Source organism: Callorhinus ursinus, unplaced genomic scaffold (genome assembly GCF_003265705.2).
Source record: "Callorhinus ursinus isolate GAN/ISIS: 27379988/994484 unplaced genomic scaffold, GSC_fseal_2.0 scaffold74, whole genome shotgun sequence".
Lineage (NCBI taxonomy): Eukaryota > Metazoa > Chordata > Mammalia > Carnivora > Otariidae > Callorhinus > Callorhinus ursinus.
In genome coordinates this window covers 2,943,937-2,954,465 of record NW_027397136.1, presented here as the reverse complement: position 1 = coordinate 2,954,465, position 10,529 = coordinate 2,943,937, and the positions used below count along the sequence as shown (strand labels likewise).

Sequence of the window (10,529 nt, the reverse complement as noted above, 5' to 3'; positions counted from 1 at the left end):
CCTATTAGGGGAACCAGGTAATTTTTCATGACAGAAATGACATTTTCTTTTTTTCTTTAAGATTTTATTTATTTAGGGAGCCTGGGTGGCTCAGTTGGTTAAGCAACTGCCTTCGGCTCAGGTCATGATCCTGGAGTCCCGGGATCGAGTCCCACATCGGGCTCCCTGCTCAGCGGGGAGTCTGCTTCTCCCTCTGACTCCCCCCTCTCGTGCTTTCTCTCTATCTCATTCTCTCTCTCAAACAAATCTTTTTTTAAGATTTTATTTATTTATTAGAGAGAGAGCAAGCACAAAGGGGGGAAAGGGGCAGAGGGAGAAGGAGAAGGAGAAGCAGACTCCCCGCTGAGCAGAAAGCCTGACACAGGGCTTAATCCCAGGACCCCGGGATCAGGACCTGAGCCAAAGGCAGATGCTCAACCAACTAAGCCAGGCAGGCGCCCCCAGAAATGACATTTTCAATAGACTAAGTATGGGTAAGATTTAGACACATAAGAAATTACATGTGTAGTGACTTTCCAGTAGAGAAAAAAGCATAATAAAGATTCAAGGGCAGGAAATTAAGATTGTGTCCGAATTGGACAAATGTGCCAAATTTCTCTGGACCATTGGACACAAAAAATTTTAATGTGTTCTGACACTCAGGAAAGGTATTTGTAGAGGACAAATTGCCCAATGGCATTTACCCCAACCCTTCATCTTTGCTAACAGAACCCTGATTTGGAATAATAGCAATGGATCTTGATTGATGTAAGTCTGCAGTGGCAATTCAGTTCCCCTTTGCCTGATATTCACTTTCCTAGACTCCCTTGAACTAGAGGTAGCCACGTGACTCCGTTCTGGCCAACAAAACTCAAGTGGATTTTGCATTTTGGGTCCTTCTCTGTCCATTCTCTTCTATTTGGTATCTTGTGTCCAAATGGGAAAGGACAGGAAAATTGCACATGCAAACCCAGAGTCCTGACATCATCAGAACCTGGTTCAGCTTCATGGGACTAGTCATATGGGCCTCAGCACTTAGAGTAATCTTACACTTGGTTTAACACTTTGCTGTCGCTGTCCTAAAATTAGGAATAATTTTTAAGAAGGACCTTGCATTACCATTTTGCATCGGGCCTCATAAATTACATAGCAAGTCCTGATTAGAGTGGCAGGCAATATAAATTCTGGAATCTTCTATTTCCAAACTTCTTGCTAACAATAAGTATTCTTCTGGGTGGGCACACTGTTTTGGGGTTTTCTGTTACTTGTAGCTAAATATATTCTAATACAATACATAAACTTGAGACTTGAGATAAGATTAACCTATAACAAGGTTTCCTATAAAGTCACTGGATTCTCTGGGGTGCCTGGCTGGCTCAGTCGGTAGAGCATGCCACTCTTGATCTCCTGGTTGTGAGTTTGAGCGCCACGTTGGGGGTAGCACTTACTTTTAAAAAATTTTGTTTTTCTTTACTGCCCCACCCCCCAATTTTTTTTAAAGAAAAGAAATCACTGGATTCTCATCTCAGATAGATAAAGACTAAAATTATGTAAAGAGCATGAATTTTGGTTTCAGACAGCTCTACAACTTGAGCATTTTGCTTTAAGCCTCTGAACATCAGTTTTCTTTTACTTAAAATGGGAATAGCTAACTTTAATCAGAATTGCAGGATTAAATGAGTTAACGTATAAAGCATACAGCTTAATAGCTGATATTTAATAGATGTTCCAGAAATGTTTGTTCAGTCGTTCTTAATTCTACACCTTGCAATAAGCCCACCTGATAAAAGGAGAGAAGCATAAGAATTCCATGCAGACCAAAGTCCTTGCTTGGGCAAATTACCTTCAGATCTCAGTAAATAATAATAATAATAAAAAACAAATAAACATATAAGAGATTAATAAGTAGATAACGTTGTTTAAATTGAAGAATTAAAAGACTATGAAGAGTGAAATACAATTTTTACTTATTAAGAATTACCATTTTGGTATAGACATTGGCAAAAATGAGCTTTATCCACATTCATTTTCTCCCATTGTAAATAATATTTGTTTGGAGAAGGATCCATCATTTATTCTGCTCACGACTCTCCTTTTGGGCAGTGCTTGGCAAGGCAGCTTCAACTCTGCTTTGTGCATCAGCTGGGGTGGCTTGACTGGGGCTGTAGGAATGCTTTTCAAGATGGCTCATCCACACAGCTGGCAGGTTAAGTGCTGACGCTCAGCTCAGGTTTCTGTTGTAGATGGGGACTGGGGGCCTAGGTTCTTCCCCATATGGGCCTTTCCACAGACTGCTGGGGATTTCTCACAGCCTATAACTGGACTGTCAGAGCAAGCATTCCAGAACAGCAGAAAGGTGTATTGCTTTTTATGACCTAGCTTTAGCAGTCATATAACATCCACCTGAAAACCATAAGTACACCCAGATTCAAGGGGAGAAGATATAGCCTCACCTCTCCAGGAGAGAGTGGCAAAGTCACAGTGTAAGAAGAATATGAGAAATGGAAGTTACTCCATTTTTGGCAAATACTGTCTGCCACAGAATACCAACAATTTGGGCCAAAACATGAAGTGGTTGGTAAAGCTGAAATTGGAAGGCCCTGGGCTGTATGGAATTGATGCGGTGATTCAGAAGTCCTTTTATTCTATATAAAATGGAGGTGGGTGGGGTGCTTCAGTGATAGGATCAAGTCTGGCTTCTCAAGACTGGGTGGCATTTTCCTCAAACATCACTATGTGGGTATTAGCAACTTGGCCAGATTCCAAATCTAGTAATAACATACTGTTTCTTTGAATTCGCTACGATCCCCAGGGGATGGAGTATTCTTTTTGTTTCCTGTCCTTCTCCATTGTATGATGGAAGCTGGGCTACTTATCAAGGCACTGCCGCCCTCTTCACCAAAGAGAGATGTCCTTACGCCTCTTCTGAAAGAAATGCTGAAGAAATAAAAATGTTAACATTAATTATTTAATCAACAGGGCGCCTGGGTGGCTCAGTTGGTTAAGCAACTGCCTTCGGCTCAGGTCATGATCCTGGAGTCCCGGGATGGAGTCCCGCATCGGGCTCCCTGCTCAGCAGGGAGTCTGCTTCTCCCTCTGACCCTCTTCCCTCTCATGCTCTCTATCTCTCATTCTCTCTCTCTCAAATAAATAAATAAAATCTTTTAAAAAAATTATTTAGTCAACAGATTGCTAAGTGTACAAGATGCAATATCTCATTTAATTGTCAAAACTTCTCTAAGAACTAGACACTATTACTGTTGTTATTTCATAGTTACGGGAAGTGCACTTTAGAGAGATGAGGTAATTGGCAAGGTTAGGGAGTATCAGAATAGGAACTCCTAACTCTACTATACTATTTGTTTAAATACATACTTTTGGGGTGCCTGGGGGGCTCAGTCAGTTAAGCATCTGCTTTCAGCTCAGGTCATGTTCCCAGAATCCTGGGATCAAGCCCTGCATCGGGCTCCCTGCTCAATGGGGAGACTGCTTCTCCCTCTCCCTCTGCCCCTCCCCCTGCTTGTACTCTCTCTCTCTCTCTCTCTCGCTCTCACGCTCTCTGACAAGTAAATAAAATCTTAAAAAATATATTTAAAAAAATGATCAAGAAAATACCTTGATGACTCTGCAAGGAGCAGTTCTGTGGAAGGCTGAGTGGAATTGAGAGAATAGGAAATGAGGAAGTAGAAATGGCCCCTAGAGGCCACACTCTCAAGAAGGGTCATGAAAGTGATCAGAGAAATGGGTGTAGATGGAGGGAAATGTGGAGTCAAGGAAGACATTATTCAAGACAGTTACTTAAGCATGTTTGGCTGGGCTTATTCTTACTGGATTTAAGGAGCATGAATGAGATTGGAACAAAAATAGAGGAGCACATTTTTTTTTAAAGAAAAGATTTCATTTATTTAGTTTAAATCATCATATGCTTCCATGTGAAATGTGTGGGTTCTTTCGGTTTTGCAGAGAGTACTGTAGAAAATGCCCTTCCAAATATTTTACCAGCTAAGGGCTCCTACAGTGTGTAGTATATTGTAATGGTTAATACATCTCATTCATTCTTTTATTCATCTTCCATTAAATAAATATTTATTAAGATACTCCTTTGTGAAAGGCACTAATCTAGGCACTGAGGATAGAATAAAGACCAAAAAAGTCCGGGCTCTCGTGGAGCTTGTATTCTAGAAGGCAGAAACATAACCTACAAGTAAACAAATATGTAGTATGGCTGGTAGAAGTAAGTGCTATTAAAAAAAAAAAAATGAGGCAGAAGCTAGAGAGTGATGACATAAATGGTACCATTTTATTTATTTATTTTTAAAAGATTTTCTTTTTTAAGTAATCTCTGCACCCAATGTGGGGCTCAAACCCACAACCTTGAGATCAACAGTCCCATGCTCCACCAACTGAGCCAGTCAGGTGCCCTGAAATGGTATTTTTTTTTTTAAGATTTTATTTATTTTATTTATTTGACAGAGAGAGAGAGAAGGAGCACAAGTAGGCAAAGCAGCAAGCAGAGGAAGAGGGAGAAGCAGGCTCCCCACTGAGGAAGGAGCCCGATGAGGGGTTTGATCCCAGGGCCCTGGGATCATGACCTGAGCTAAAGGCTGATGCTTAACCAATGGAGCCACCCAGGCACCCCAAGAAATGGTACTTTTTTAGATGGAGTGATTACTTGGGAAAGGCATCTTAGAAGGTGACATTGCAAAGTACTAAATGAAATGAGTGAGAGGTTATGGGAAAACAAAACTCTTCCTCCTGTTGTGTGTCTCCTTTACTCTCATAATACTGTAACACACTTCTGATAACAGATGTGTGGGTTTTCCACACATGCAATTCTCTGCAACACCAGCTGGGGGTTCTACAATTCAAATCATTTCTGACACTAATCTATGTTAGGCAGACTCCACAGAGTAGTTGATTCCATGTCTTGGCTCAGTCCCACGAGACTGCCCCTCACTTTAAACTCTGATTGCAAGTAGGAGGTTCCCAGGTTACCCACCATTTTTGCCAAGTTGGCTACAAAAGTAGAGGTTCCCATTACCGCCCCCCTTTGGATTAAGTCATTTTCTAGAACAGCTCCGTGGAAGTCAGGGAAACACGTATGTTTACCACTTTATTAAATAATAAAGGATATGATAAAGGATATTGATGAACAGTTAAATGAACAGTTACATACAAAGATGTTTGGAAGGGTCCCGAGCACGGGAGCTTATGTCCTCATTAACTTGGGATGCACCACCATCCCAACACATGGATGTGTTCAGCGACCCAGAAGCTCTCCAAACTCCACTTTTGAGCTTTTTATGGAGGCCTCCTCACGTAGGTATGATGGATCCTTAACTCAATCTCCAGTCCCTCTCCCCTTCCCAGAGAATGAGGGGTGGAATGAAAGATCTTTCTGGTGACTAGCTCCCATCCTGAAGCTATTCAGAAGCCCACCAAAAGTTACCTGGTTAAAACAAAAGACACTCCAGGGGTGCCTGGCTGGCTTAGTTGGTAGAGTATCCGACTCTTGATCTCAGTGTTGTAAGTTCGAGCCCCACGCTGGATGTAGAGATTACTTAAAAATAAAATCTTAAAAAAAAAAACACAAAACACTCCTATTACCCAGGAAATACCATGTTTTCTAAACCTCTGTCTCAGGAACCCAGAGTCAAAGACCAAATATTAGAACAAAAGATACTGCTAGCACTCTTATCACTTAGGAAAATACAAGGGTTTTAGGAGTTCTGTGCTGGGAACCGAGGACAGAAACCAATATATATTTATGGTTTTTTCTTTCTTTTTTTCTCTAGCTTTATGCCATTGTTCAAGTTTAAGGTGTATAACGTGATAATGTGTTATACATATGTACTGTGAAGTGAGCACCACCGAAAGGTTGGTTAACGTGTTCATCATCTCACACAGTTATCTTTTGTGTGTGTATGATGAGAATTTTTAAGATGTACTCACTTAGCAATTTTCAAGTATACAATACAGTATTAAGTAGAATCACCTTGCTATATATTACACCTCTAGAACATATTCATCTTATAGCTAGAAGTTTGTACCCTTTGACCACCCTCAACCATCCTTCTCCCTTTGCCCCCTGCCACCAATCTACTCTGTTTCCATGAGTTTAGTTTGTTGGGGTTTTTTTTCTTTTTACATTCCACATATAAATCCGATGATAGAATATTTGTCTTTCTTTGTTTGACTTATTTCATTTAGCATAATGGCCTCAAGGTCCATCTGTGTTGTCACAAATCACAGGATTTCCTTTTTAGTGGCTGAATAATATTCCATTTTATTTATACAGTTGACCCTTAAATAACACGGGTTTGAACTGCACAGCTTCACTTATTTTCATTTGGATTCTTTCTTTTTTTAAAGATTTTATTTGACAGAGAGACAGAGAGCGAGCACAAGCAGGGGGAGCGGCAGGCAGAGGGAGAGGGAGAAGCAGGCTCCCCGCCGAGCAGGGAGCTTGACATGGGGCTCGAACCCAGGACCCTGGGATCATGACCTGAGCCGAAGGCAGACACTTAACCAACTGAGCTACCCACGCGCCCCTGGATTCTTTTTTTTTTTTTTTTTTTAAAGACTGGAGAGCAAAAGCCATGAGGCATTTATTTACAACTGCCTCCAATAGGACCAAATTATAGGTGACTGGCATAGAGGTCAGGCCTGCTGCCCTCTGGGCACATGGGGAGGCCACAGAAGCTGTCAGTAACCCCTGGTTGATTCCATATCTTGGCTGGAGGAAATAATACTGCAGTGAGCACAGGGGTGCATATATATCTTTTCAAGTTAGTATTATCGCTTCCTTTTGATAAATACCCAGAAATGGGAATTGCTGTATCATATGGTAGTTCTATTTATTCCTCGTAAGAAGGAAAGCCACTGAAGGATTTTGAGCAGAAGAGTGATGTTACCTACGTAAGTTTTAAAAGGATCTTACTAGCTGCTATGTTCAAACTAAAGGGGGCGATGATGTTATATAAGGAAACTAGTTAGAAGTCTATTTCAATAATCTGGATGAGAGATGATAGTGACCTGAGCTGGAAATGGAAGAATTGGACAGAAATATTCCTTCCTAAGGTATAACTCAAAGATTTGCTGATGAATTGGATACAGTCTGGGAACCAAAGAGAAGAGAAAAGAATTTTTCTTTAACCTTATAAAATTTTCAGAGTGACTTTGTTTTCTTCATAAATATTACTTTTAACTGTTGAGCGGGTTATTCAGCCATTAGAATTAAAGCAATGTAGTCAAACTTATTACGTAGGTACTAGCACAATCCAAGTCAATTGGGTTTCTACTCCTGAGCTCCTGAAATTATGTTTGCATTTACTGTTTATAAAGCCAAAGAGTTGGGGCACCTGCGTGGCTAGGCCGGTTGAGTGTCCAGCTCTTGGTTTTGGCTCAGGTTGTGATCTCACCAGTTATGATATAGACAGAGCTCCACATTGGACTCGGTGCTTGGCAGGGAGTCTGCTTGAAGATTCTCTCCCTCTGCCCCTCCACCCAATTGTGTGCGTGCTCTCTCTCTCCCTCAAATAAATAAATAATCTTTTTTAAAAAAGCCAAAAGGCTTTTTTCATTAATAAGCACAAGGATTCACTAAGGAATATGCTATCTGTTCTACAAACTGTACTGAATTATTGGCCTTTGAGAGAAATGTTCAAATCAGTCTAAATAAAGTGGTTAAACTAAATTTATTTTTTTATTAAATTAATTTTCATATTGCTGCTATGTTAAGTTGACCTCGTTTGGGGCAAAACCAGATTTTCCCATCTTTTCCATTTTTTCTTAGAAATTATTCCTGGAAGGATTAAATATAGCTGCTTTGAAAAGTTGAATTTGAGCAGATTCTGAGTGAAAGTTTCTGATCAATCTTTTTTTTAAAGATATTAGCACATTAGGGGTTCCTGGCTGGCTCAGTTGGCAGAGCGTGTGGCTCTTGATCTTGGGGTCGTGAGTTCAAGCCCCATGTTGGGCATAGAGCCTACTTAAAAAAAAGAAAAAAGAAAAAAAATGTTAGCACATTGTAAGCACAATGTGAACTACATAGGTTACTAGTTTTTACCTATATGCCCCAATTTCTAATATTTGATCTTTTGGATAGACATCTACAGAAAATGTATCATACACAACTTTGCTTTCTTTACAGAAGATTGGTACACATAATTTAACATTTTCTTGATGTCTCTGGATCTGCATCATTAACACCTATTATTAGTATAAATTGTTATATATTATGGCTATGCTGTGTTCAAAATCTCTTGACATATACAGGTTAGTCTTTTTGCTTCCTGATTAAATTGTCCTTCTGGCAGAGATTGCTAGTTGCCTACCAAATCTATTGTCTCCTTTCTCATGAACAGAATTCCAAATTTTAGCCACTCAGATAAAACACTTCTATTTCTTAACTTTCCTTATATCTAGATCTGAACAGGCAAATAATTCCCTGCCAATAAGATGTAAGTAGGAGTGTTGTATGGAATTTCTGGAAAGCTCCTTAATATGGGAGGATGTGTCCTTCTTTTCTTCTACCTTTTTACTATTGGATATGATAATGAAAGGACTTGTGTCTATCTTGGACCCGGAGGGGATCTTGAGACTAGCAACCATGAGCTAAAGATGGCAAAGTGGAAAAATGGGAACTTGGGTCTCTCAATGAGCACTGAGAAATGTCTTCTTCATATATCACACCTACACCTCCAGTGATTTAATCTTAATTTAGTCTTTGTCTCCAGAGTCACATTCTTTCTGGTGTTGATTTCTTCTCTCATTTTGCTGATTAGTGTGGGCATTGGTTTCTTATGTAGCACAATCGAATACAGTCAGGAAGCTATCCACAGATTAAAATAAAAAGCAAGATATTTATAACCAGAAATGAAGGAACATTTCTTTTAACCAAAATTCTTCTTGAAATCCTTGTAGTTTGAAAGGTTGGCCTATTAGGAATGGTGGTTGACAAAGAAAACTAGCTGTTAGGTTAAAATGACAACTGGAGCGGTGGCGTTGAATTCGAGGTTGTAAGTTCAAGCCCCACGTTAGGTGTAGAGATTACTTAAAAAAAATAAAATCTTAAAAAAAAAAATGGCAAAGAATAGCAACAAAGTAGGAACTGTGAAACGTTGATTTAGAAAGGCAGTTGGGAGTGGGCATTAGGAGGAAGTGATTGCAAATGGTAATTTAGAATAACATTTGGGAGTAGGTGGCTCATGAGACAAGGTGGTATCTGAAAAAAGTGAACTAGCAACTGAGTTATGTTGGATAGGGTATCATAGCAATTTTAATGTTACATTAACTGCTTTTCTCATCAATAATCAAAGCCAGGCATATCCCTTGCTGAGACTTTGGAACATTCATATATATATATGACTGTATATAACTACTCTCATTCTATGAAAATATAATGGTATGAAGTTACTCAAGCAGAGACATAAAATCCATATGTATACATTCATAAATTACAGGGTGCAGAAGACATTGTGGGGAGGGGCATGGTACTTTTTTTTAAAGGCATAATCATGAAGGCAGATAAACTGCCTCTCCCTCTAGATTCTGTAACTAAGATAAAATCTAATGAGTAGGACTTAGAATCCTGCACTTGGGGGCCAGTATGACACTTAATGGAGGAAAATAGGAAGCAGTGTTTAGAATAGGTTATTAAGTTCACCTTTAATTATAGTTAGCCAAGGGTAGGTCAGAGCTACAAAGGTGAATAAACCTGAGAAAATCTGTGGATGAGGTTTTAATTTTTTTAAGTACTATTTTTATTTATATTATATTTATTTATTTAAACTCACTATTGATGGTTATAAATAAATATAACCAGTCTGGCTGGTTCAGTTAGTAAAGCATGTGACTCTTGATCTCGAGGTCGTGGGTTTGAGCCTCACATTGGATGTAGGAATTACTAAAAAACAAATAAATAAATAAACTTTAAAAAAATATGGAAAATAATCAAATCTCCTAGTCTTTCCTATAAAATTTGTGGAAAAGTTTTAAAGTATAATGCCTAGCAGCAGCCTCTTATAACTAGTACCCTCTACCTAATTGTATTAATTATTTTGGAAAGCAATTTGATAACTTTTATTAAAAGCCAAAAACTGTTTTTTTAATAGTCTCACTTTGGAAATATATACAAAGGAATTAATCATAAAATATGGAAGTAATATGCATAAAACTTGGTACACACAAAGCTTGAAGCAACCCAAATGTCTAGTATTATTTGGTCATTCATTTATTCATTAAGCAATTTTTTTTCTAAGCACCAGCTATGTTCCAAGCACTAGGGGTAAAATAGGGAATAAAAGAAAGTTCCTTCCCTCACAGAACTTACATTTCAGAGGAGGAGATAGAAAATAAACAAACAAGGGGTACCTGGGTGGCTCAGTCACTTAAGCATCTGCCTTCAGCTCAGGTCATGATCTCAGGGTCCTGGGATCAAGCCCTGCTTTGGGCTCCCTTCTCAGTGGGGAGTCTCCCTCTGTTGCTCCCCCTGCTTATGCTCACTCACTCTCTCTCAAATAAATAAAATAAAAATCTTAAAAAATGAA

The 10,529-nt window shown here is 39.2% G+C and overlaps 1 non-coding gene across 1 annotated transcript; it reads right to left on the bottom strand.

Annotated features, from left to right (window-relative positions):
• Positions 1-4,324: 4,324 nt before the first annotated feature.
• On the bottom strand, positions 4,325-4,397 carry TRNAN-GUU (transfer RNA asparagine (anticodon GUU)). The gene has a single exon. It is a non-coding gene; the product is annotated as a tRNA-Asn (tRNA).
• Between the last annotated feature and the right edge of the window lie 6,132 nt (positions 4,398-10,529).